This window comes from Rhincodon typus, chromosome 6 (genome assembly GCF_021869965.1).
Source record: "Rhincodon typus isolate 14 chromosome 6, sRhiTyp1.1, whole genome shotgun sequence".
Lineage (NCBI taxonomy): Eukaryota > Metazoa > Chordata > Chondrichthyes > Orectolobiformes > Rhincodontidae > Rhincodon > Rhincodon typus.
Genome location: NC_063337.1, coordinates 62,195,397 through 62,206,230, shown reverse-complemented (window position 1 = coordinate 62,206,230; position 10,834 = coordinate 62,195,397). Strand labels below are relative to the sequence as shown.

General features: G+C 39.8%; 1 pseudogene; it reads left to right on the top strand.

Annotated features, from left to right (window-relative positions):
• The first annotated feature begins 239 nt into the window (after positions 1–239).
• The window catches only part of LOC109919296, a 15,732-nt pseudogene continuing 5,137 nt past the window's right edge, over positions 240–10,834 (top strand).

Below are 10,834 nucleotides of genomic sequence, written 5' to 3'. Positions count from 1 at the left end.
ACCACCCTGTGTGTAAATGTTGCTCAATAGGTCCCTTTTCAAATCTTTCTCCTCTCACCTTAAAAACATGCTCTTTAATTTTGAACTGCCCCACCCTAGGGAAAAGACCTTTGCTATTCACCTTATTCACATCCTCATGATTTTATAAACTTCTATAGGTTCACCCCTCAACCTGCTATGCTCCAGTGAAAAATCGTATGGCTGTTTGATTATAGAGTAATATACTAAAACATGTCTTAATGGCAACTTTTGATCATGTGTACCCTGCAAAAAGAACTAACTTAATTTTTGTATCTTGTTTTCCTTAACTAGTGGCTTTGCGTGCCATTTGCCATTAAAAATCCAGCAGTTGTAGACATCAAATATACCATGGTAAATAAACTTTACCAGAGCCCATGGATTGGTAAAATAGAAGTGAACCAGATTGGCCGATGGATTGATGATCTGCTTTATATGGTAAGATCTCCTTACAAATCAAATATTCCATAATTGAAAATATTCAAACTTTTGTGCTAAAATGTGTTGCAATGGTAAACAAAGTGTTGGGGCCATATTCAGACTATTCATGATCTCACTGAATTATAGAGCAGGCTCAAGGTGCCAAATGACCTATTGCTGCTCCTAATTTATATATTTCTGTGTAACATTCAGAGGTATAAAACATTTAGAAGAGACTTTGACAGAGAATAGATGGCGTAGTTAAATTTGTCAGGCTCATCCGGAAGTTAAATTTGCTCATCTGTAATTGTCTTATATTTGAGACATAACAATTGCAAAATAATTGATTTCCTCATCGCCTTTAATTTATTCTAAAGTGTGAGCTTGTCATCAATTTCTTTCAGAGTCTGGGAGGCATTCCCTGGCAAGTGTATTTTCAGCGAGTTCTTGCTGCTTCATCAGTTTCTCAAGCACAAAAAACATCTTATGTTGCTGGTGTTCTCTGCTTCACCTTATCTTTGCCTTCCATCATTATTGGTGCGGTTGCAGTTTCTACAGGTATGGAATATAACCCATTATATTATAAGGTTATATAAATACTGGCGTGATTCACTCTACACAAGTTACTATTTATGATGGTGCATAGCTGAGACTATCAGAATAAATAAAAGTCAATTTTTTCCGTAATGGCTGATGAGTCAAAGGCAAGTTCCTTGAAGACCATCATTATAGATAATCATCATCATTTGCTCTTCTTCCTCCCTTCTGGCTTACTGGATTTGGAGGAGCGAATGATGATCCTTTGTAACACCCGAATTAAGTTTTGTCCAATTTCATAAAATACCTTTAAAAGAATTATTTGGCCAATTGATCCAAAGTATACATCTGTGTGTAGAGGCTGGTATGTGGTCATTGTATTTCTCTTTGTGTAGTATGAAAGAAATCCTGAAACCTTCACTCATACCCAAATAAGAATCGCTTGGGGTAGGGGATGGTTGTGAATTGTTCTCATTCTTTACTTTTGACATGGTCTTCAGTTATTCCCCTCTGTTCACTTCATCTTCCGTCATCATTAACGGAAGTGAAATATTTGTGCTAAAGCCGATGCTATCCAATAACATCCTTTGCTATCGTTAGGGTTCATAAATTCGGAGGTGACCATAAAACCCTTCAAACTGTCACTGTTTAAATTTTCCTTGCCGTATTACAGAAATGAATTGAAGTGACCAAAATATGTAGTCAAATCTGTGATTTAGCCAAGAGTAGCAGTATTCTCCCTTAAATATAACAGTTGTGCCAGGATCAAGTCACAATGCCTCAGGTTAAGCCAAGTGCGATGGGCAAGGAAATCACAGGAATTCAAATGTGTGATTTCATCTCCTTATTCCCAGACAATTTAATAGCTTTGTTGCTGAAACTATAGATGTTTGGCCCACCACCCAAACTGTAATTGAAATGGGCTAAAAGCTGGAGAGGAAGATTGCCAATCCATTTCTAGTGAATTTACAATATTTCACAACATTTGTAAGAAGCATGTAAATGTTCATTCAAAAGTTGCATTTATTTTTAAATCCGAAGAGATTTGGGTGTCCTTATTCATGAGTCAATAAAAGGTAGCAGATAGAAGCAACAATCAATAAGGTAGACAAATGGTGTAATGGTGTTCATCACAAATGTTTACCAGACTAATTACTGGATGGAGCACTTGTCTTAAGAGGAGAAACTGAGAAATCTGAGTCTATATTCTCTTAGAATTTTGAAGAATGAGAGTAGTCCCATTTGAAGCTTTCAAAATGCTTACAGGGCATGATGAGTTGGATGTAGAATAGAAGATTTCTCTGGTTGGTGAGTCTAGATAGGGGATACGTGTAGACCATTTAAGACTGAGATGAGAAGGAGTTTCTTCACTCAAGGCAGAGAATCTTTGGAATTCTCTATGCCACTGAGCCTCCATTGCCTTACCATTAAGTATGTGCAAGATAGAAATCAGTAGCAATCTAGAGACTCATAATGTTAACAGATATGGATATAAACAGATAGATTGAGGTAGATAATTAGCAATGACTTGCCATCAGCAAGCTCAACCAGCTGAAAGGCTTACATCTGGTCTTAATGTTCCTGTGCATCAAAAATTGCCAGATGATTCATTTCAAAGTTTTAATGTTTTAGCTTTTAAAGCCTTAATTTTTAAATATATCATATATATATATATCTTTTGAATGAATGTTAATACAGCTGCTTCAAATCTTGTAATTTTTCAAAATCTGATTGAATATTTCATGAACTCCAAGAGAATGTTCGAGTTTGTAAATGATCATTTTGACAAAGAACATACCAACATACAGCTCTCTCACACTGTCTCACCAGCACCAACCATTACTGTGTTATCTCTGATCCAGACCCATGATTTAAGGCTGGAAACTATTTTTAGTAATTTTAACAGAAAGAGGACATTTGATAATGTGGGATAATGGCACGTGGAAACCCTGACCCATTTCTCTTATTGCCCAGTTACACCCAAAGTAGAAAGGCCTATGGAAGTAGCTTTCCTGCTGACAATTGATGCCCACTTAAGTGTATGATCTTGATGTTGTTGGCATTCATCCAGTGGCTGCAGGGGGCTCACCAGATAGAATGCTAGAGAAATAAACTCTGTCAGGTTTGCTTGCTGACTTCCAGAAGCGATCCCTTGTGTCTCATCAAAAAAACAGGGATTATGAAGGAGTTGGGCTCTGGTGAAAGCCATCTTTCTGACCTTGATGCCAACCATTCCCTTCCCTGGTGGCCACACTTAGGAACCGCTTCCCATCATCATTCATGTGGGCCTTGTTTCACGTGATACTGGCAGTAGACAATGTCTCCCCCAGTGAAGCCACTCAGCAATTAAAACTGCTGCTTTCAGATTGGCCAGCAGCTGAACAGATGGAACTTGAACACCCAAAGTCCATATTCCTGGGCAAGGCCTATAGCTGCCCAGTTAAATAGTGGAACTTGAATTTGGCAGGCGTTTATTAATTACTGTTCTATATTGTGACATTCTGAACAAAAGCTTGCTTCAACCTTTAGAATATAGTGCATTGGTGTCTTTTTTACAGGTGAAGTAAAATTCATTGTTTTCAGGTCTCATGCTATCACATGAAGTTACTGCTAAAAACTGTTCTAAATGTAAAATATGTCATTTCTTCCAGATTGGAATCATACAAGCTACAGTTTGCCAACTCCACTTGAAAGACAAGAAGCTAGCATGATATTACCAATTGTCCTTCAATATCTATGCCCTCTTTACATTTCCATATTGGGAATTGGTGCCATTTCAGCAGCAGTTATGTCATCAGCAGATTCATCACTTTTATCTGCAAGTTCAATGTTTGCACGCAATATCTACAAGACTATTATTAGGAAAAAGGTGAGCAACAGTTTGAACTACTTAGAATCTGAATTGACAATATAGACTTCTTATTACAGCAACACTCATAAGGAGCATTGTTTGGAACATCATGGGCTGGCAATATAATGAACAGAAAATCTGATACAGCAGGCCCAGGTTCTACACAAGTGCTACTTGGCATTCCATTGCGTAATTAACCATTGTTATGAAAATCAAAAGGTAAGATTCCTGCTTCACTCACCTGAAAATATGCATAATTTGTACTAGTAGAAAAGTAAAGTATATTAATGTCAGCACCAGAAATAGCAGGACAACTTTGGATTCAAGCTGCTGACCCCTACATTCTGATTTTGTTATCATCACCTCATGTATACAGTTCTAAGAAAATTGCAATTGTGTCTTGCACCAGCGATTTTCGAAAACCACTTTTGTTAACTACCTCATGCAAAAAGGAATTTGTCTGGAAGGGGCAGCAAGTGTACATTTTAAGAATTTTGCATCTTCATAACAAGCAATTGGACAATTATTAAGAAGAGTTGCACATAACTTACATAATCATAATGTTATACTTCAATATAAGTTGTAGAAAAGAAGGGTAATTATTCCATGACACCTATTAGGTACACCCTTTGTCCCCAACCTAATTAACCTATCATATTGTGAGTCATTGAAGTGAATCCTAGCAAAATCTGAAGACTTTTTTTTGCTCTATTTGGGGTTGGTGTGATACATGCAATGAGAGAAAAAGGAAAGATTTGCATTTACGTCGTGCTTTTCACAACCACAGACTGTCCCAACATTTTATTGCCAATGAAAATCTTTTGAAGTGTAGTCATTGTTGTTACATGGCAGCCAATTTACGTGCAACACACTGCATAAATAGCAAAACAATGATGACCAAAGAATCATTTCTACGTGTAGAACATATACCAGTCAAGCTAAGGGGATAATCCCTTTCCCCAACTCCTCTTTGAGGGAGTGTCATTGGATTATTCAAATTCACCTGACAGAGCAGATTTTAACATCCAATCTAAAAAGTCAGGACTTCATTTGTACTGAGGGAGTGTTGCATGAGTAATATTGGTCTTCCAGCCTAGAATTTAATCTCTTTGGAGTGCGACTTGAAATTACAACCTTCCTGACTCAAGTGTGCTATTAAATGAAATCAAATGAAGCTAAGAGTAATTGTCATAGAACCTGACAACATTGTTTTTCTGGAAACTAAGTACTAATTACTCAGTCTGACTGAAAATATGATGCTGAGTGCTTAATATATCTAACCTGGATCCCAGAGCATCATCAGGTAATAACTGTGCTCCAATGTAGTATTGCATACAAAGGGTCTGGAGAACTTCACAAATTTTCATCTGGATTCAAATACTTTAACTGAAGCACTTAAATATTCAAGTACTTTAATTAGCAATAGCGGCCACAACACGGTACAGTTCAAAATTGTTCTGGACAATGGAAAAGATGGCCTGCAAAAGATGCTTTGAATTGAGGGAGGCAGATTTTATTAAAATAAAGCAAGATATGACTGCAGTAGACTGGGAACAGCTCTTGCAGGTACATCTACACTGGAGAAATGGAGGGGGGGGGTGCATTCATGAAGGAACTGGGGAGAGTACCGGTCCAAAATATACCCTTTAGAGGGAAATGTAGGAGCAATAAGTTCATAGAACACTGCATATTTAGTACATTTCAGGATTGGATGAGGAAGAAAAGTAAGGCTTTTAGCAAGTCCAAAGATACCAATTCAGCTGCTGCCCAAGAGGAAAACAGGAAGTGCAGGAGGGAACTTAAGAAAGCAATTAGAAGGGCAAAAAGCGGGCATGAAAAAGGACTCGAGAACAGGATTAGAGAGAATCCTATGATACTTTATAAATACCTTAAAGGGAAGAGGGTAACCACGGAAAGAGTAGGGTCCATTAGGGAAGGGGGTGGGAATCTTTTTTTTATTCATTTGTGGGAAGTGGGTGTTGCTGGCTGTCCAGCATATATTGCTCATCCCTTATTGCCCTTGAGAAGGTGGTGGTGAGCTGCCTTCTTGAACCGCTGCAGTCCACTTTCTATGGGTGGACCCAAAGTGCACAATGCAGAGGGAGTTCCAAGGATTTTGATCCAGCGACAGTGAAGGACAGTGATTTATTTCCAAGCCAGGATAGTGAGTGGCTTGGAGGGGAACTTGAAGGTAGAAGTGTTCCAATGTATCTGCTGCCATTGTCCTTCTGGATGGAAGTGGTCATAAGTTTGAAAGGTGCTGTCTGAGGTGAATTTCTGCAATGTATCTTGTAGATAGTACACACTGCTGTTACTGAGCATCAGTGGTGGAGGGACTGAATGCTTGTGTGTGAAGCCGCAGGATATTGGAAGAGTGTTGAATGAATACTTCTCTTTAGTCTTCACTCTGGAAAAGGAGAATATAGGTATGGAATTCAGGAAAAAGGGCTGTGAGGAACTTGCACCATTTGACATAGGAAATAGAAAGGTATTGGAGAGTCTGTTGGGCTTAAAAACAGACTAATTTCATGGCCTGAATGAATTACATCACAGTCTGCTGTGGGAGGCAAGGCAGGAGATTGTAGGGGTTCTGACACAAATGTTTTATTTCTTCTCTAGCTACATGGGATATGGCAGAGGACTGGAGGACAGCTATAGTGGTTCCACTTTTAAAGGAAGGTGTTAGAGATGAACCAGGAAATTACAGACCGGTGAGCCTGATGTCAGTGTTAGGGAAAGTATTGAAGAAAATTCTGAAGGAGCAAATTAATTTCCCCCATGGAAAGGCATGAGTTAATTAGGGATTGTCAGCATGACTTTGTCAGGGGAGGTCACACTTAACAGATTTGTTAGAATTTTTTGAAAATGTGTTTAAGTGTGTGGATGAGGGAAGTTCAGATGATGTCATTTATATGGATTTTAACAAAGCTTTTGACAAGATCCCACAGGAGAGATTGGTTGAGGAGGTTAAAGTACATGGAATTGAGGGAAATTTGGCAAAACGGATCAGAAACTGGCTTACTAAAAGGACACAAAGGATAGCAGTAGAAGGCTGTTTGAGTGATTCAAGGCCAGTGTCCAGTGATGTACCACAAGGATCAGTACTGGAATCTTATTGTTTGTTATATACATTCATGATAGAGATGAAATTGTGGGGGGAGTCTTAAGCAAATTTGAAGAATACACCAAGATTGATTGAGTGATTAGTAGTGAAGAAGATGGGTGTAGGTTTCGGGAAGATATACATGGGTTGGTCAGATGGGCAGACCAGTGGCAGATAGTTCTTAACCCCGATAAGTGAAAGGTGATACACTTTGGAAGGAAAAAAAAACAAGATGAAGGGATATTTAATGAATGGCAGGTCACTGGGTAGTTTAGAGGAACAGAGGGACTTGGGGTAATTATTCACAGATCACTAAAGTTAGCAGAGCACATGAATAGGATAGTTAAGAAGGCATATGGGACACTTGTTTTCATCAGTCGTGGTATAGAGTATAAGAGCAAGGAGGTAATGTTGGAGTTGTACAGTGCATTGGTTAGGCCACAGCTGGAGTACTGTATGCAGTCTGGTCACATCACAGGAAGGATGTGATAGTACTGTGGCAGGGTATGGCAGAAGTTAACCAGGATGTTGCCTGGGATAAAGAAATTGAGATATAAGGACGGACTAGACAGGCTTGGATTGTTTTCTTTGGAGCAGAGGCAACTAGGGGAGGACATGATCGAGATTATGAGTTATATGGACAGGGTGAATATAGAGCAAAGTTCCCTTTGGTTAGGGGTTCAATCACAAGAGGGCATAATTTTAGAGTAAGGGGCAAGGGATTCAGAGCGGATTTAGAAAAATAACTTTTACACTCAGCATGTGGTGGGAATCTGGAATGAAAAGGTAGTGGAAACCTTAGAAGCTTTAAAAAATATTTGGATGAGCACTTATAGAGTCATAGAGTCACAGAGTTATACAGCACTGAAACAGACCCTTCAGTCCAACCAGTTCATGCTGAACATAATCTCAAACTAAATTAGTCCCACCTGCCTTTCCTGGCCCATATCCCTCCCAACCTTTCTTAGTCATGTACTTATCCAAATATCTTTTAAACACTGTAATTGTACCCACATCCACCACTTCTTCAAATATCTTAAGCATTTAAGGATATGGGATAATGCAAGGAAATTAGGATTTGATTACCATTTGTGGTAGTTATATCAGTGCAGACTCAATAGGCCGAAGGTCCTTTTTCTGCACTGTATGAATCTATGAACCTATAAGTGTACGTGAAGTTGCAAACCCATCATACAGTTGAAATGCTTGAGCTGCACCCCATTTCCCTGTACTTGTTTGGAACTTGCTGCTTTATGCAACTACATATTATTTGTTTAAAATCAGAAAATTCTTTACAAGCATCAAAAGGCAATGCAGGGCAAAGTGTTTTGTGACATTTGTAATTGTCCTACATGGCCACAAAGAGCTCTGAAACTGGCATCTAAGCCAAGCTGTTTATGGTCTCACAAGTAAACCAACTGGTAGCACCAGACTGAAAAGATGTGATGCTTAGTTCACTCAAAGGAAGTTCTAGTATCAAACCCAACTATATTGCATACAACAAAAACAGAAGTTGCTCGAGAAGCTCAGCAGGTCTGGCAACATCTGTGAAGAGAAATCAGCGTTAATGTTTTGGGTCCGGTGACTCTTCCTCTGTTTTGAATCTGTTTTTATATTGCATACAGTGTAGTTCTTGCTCTTTTCAACATTTTTACAACATTTTTACAACAGGAATTTTGTTTGTACGCAGAAATTGCAGTACATAATAAATTGTTACTTTTTTATTCAATATAATCGGACTTCAAATTTCCTTTTAGTTGCTTCTTCAGTGAGTAAAGATTGGATGATGAAATGCTGCAGTGTAATCAGTTGCTTCAATAGCTGGGGACTCTGTGTGTACAAGTTAGCTAAGGCATTCCTTACAATACACAGTGATTGAGGTTGGTTGGCTCGCCGAGCTGGTTTGTTGTTCCGCCGATGTTTCGTTACCATGCTGGGTAACATCATCAGAGCAGCCTCTGATGAAGCGTCGGTGTGTTTTCCCGCCTGGTTTTTAAACTCTAGACTCTGTTGAGCTGGATTGCCTCACTTCCGGTTTTCCTTCACAGTGGAGTGTATATGGGGTCTCCACTGCGAAGGAAAACCGGAAGTGAAGCAATCCATCTCAATGGACTCCAGAGTTTAAAAACCAGGCGGGAAAACACACTGATGCTTCATCGGAGGCTGCACTGATGATGTTACCCAGCATGGTAATGAAACGTCTGCGGAACAACAAACCAGCTTGGCGAGCCAACCAACCTCAATACCCACAACCCGAGCTACAAATCTACTCCAACACCTTAGACACAGTGTTTACATTTGCCCCATGCAACTATTATCGATTGTTATAAAAGTTCAACTGATTCACTAATGTCCTTAGGGAAGGAAACTACTGTCCTTACCTGTCAAAGTGTGACTCCTGACCCGCAACAATGTGGTTGATTCTTAACTGTCTGCATAAATAGCCAAGCAACCGATTCAATTCAAGGGGAATTAGAGATGGGCAATAAATGCTGGCCTTGCCAGCAATGACTACAAGACTAAAAAAGGTTGAAACTGCCAGGCTTGCTGTGTTCTGAAGCCTCCTGTTTGTCTACCTTAGATTCCAGCAACTGCAGTTTTTTTGTCTCTATCCTTGTCTGAAGGTCTTCATTGACTGGAAAATTTTTGGAGAGTCCTGAACAATATAAATCTAAGTCTTCGTTTCTTCAATGAAAATCTGCAGAAATATTGTGCATGATAAACTGAGTATCAATTAAGTGGAGGACTAGTGCCTGGTAATAAAACCATTTGCTCTATAATATGAACCAAAGTTTCCTTGGAATTATAGAATCACTACAGTATGGAAACAGGCCCATTGGCCCAACAAGTCCACACTGACCCTTGGAGCATCCCACCCAGATCCAGACCCCTCTAACCCACACATCCCTGAACACTACGGGGAATTTAGCATGGCCAATCCACCTAGCCTGCACATCTTTGGATTGTGGGAGGAAACCGGACCACCCGGAGAAAACCCACACACATACAGGGAGAATGTGCAAACTCCACACAGACAGTCGCCTGAGGGTAGAATCAAACCCAGGTCCCTGGTGTTGTGAGGCTGCAGTGCTAACCACTGACCCACTGTGCTGCCCATCCAGAAGTATAGTTGTGTTTCTAAGGGGCTTATCCCCCACATTATTTTTATCCATTCACAGGATGTAGGTGTCACTGGCTGGGTCAGCATTTATTGCTCATATAATGTCAACCTCATTGCTGTGTGTTTGGAGTCATATGCAGGCCAGACCAAAGTAGGACAGCAGTTTCCTTCCCTAAAGAACATTAGTAAACCAGATGATTTTTTCCAACAATTGACAATGGCTTAGAGTCATAGAGGTCAACAGCATGAAAACAGGCTCTTCGGCCCAACTTGCCCATGCTGCACATTTTTCACAATTTAAACTAGTCCCATTTGCCTGCATTTGGTCCATATCCCATCATACCTAACCCATCCATGTACCTGTCTAAATGTTTCTTAAATGATGAAATTGTACTCACTTTCACCACTACCTTTGGCAGCCCATTCCAGACACTCACCACCTTCTGTTAGAAAAAATTACCCCTCTGGACCCTTTTGTATCTCTCCCTTCTCATCTTAAACCTCTGCCTCCAGTTTTAGACTCCTCAAACATGGGGGAAAGCTGTCTGCTATCTATCTTATTTATGCCTCTCATGATTTTATACACCTCTATAAAGTCACCCCTCAGTCTCCTACGCTTCAGAGAAGAGAGTTTCAGCCTATCCAACCTCTCCTTATAACTCAAACCTTCCAGTCCAGGTAGCATCCTAGTGAAGGCAAGTTGTAGAGCTGGATGAACACAGCAGGCCAAGCAGCATCAGAGGAGCAGGAAAGCTGACGTTTTGGGCCTAGACCCTTCTTCAGA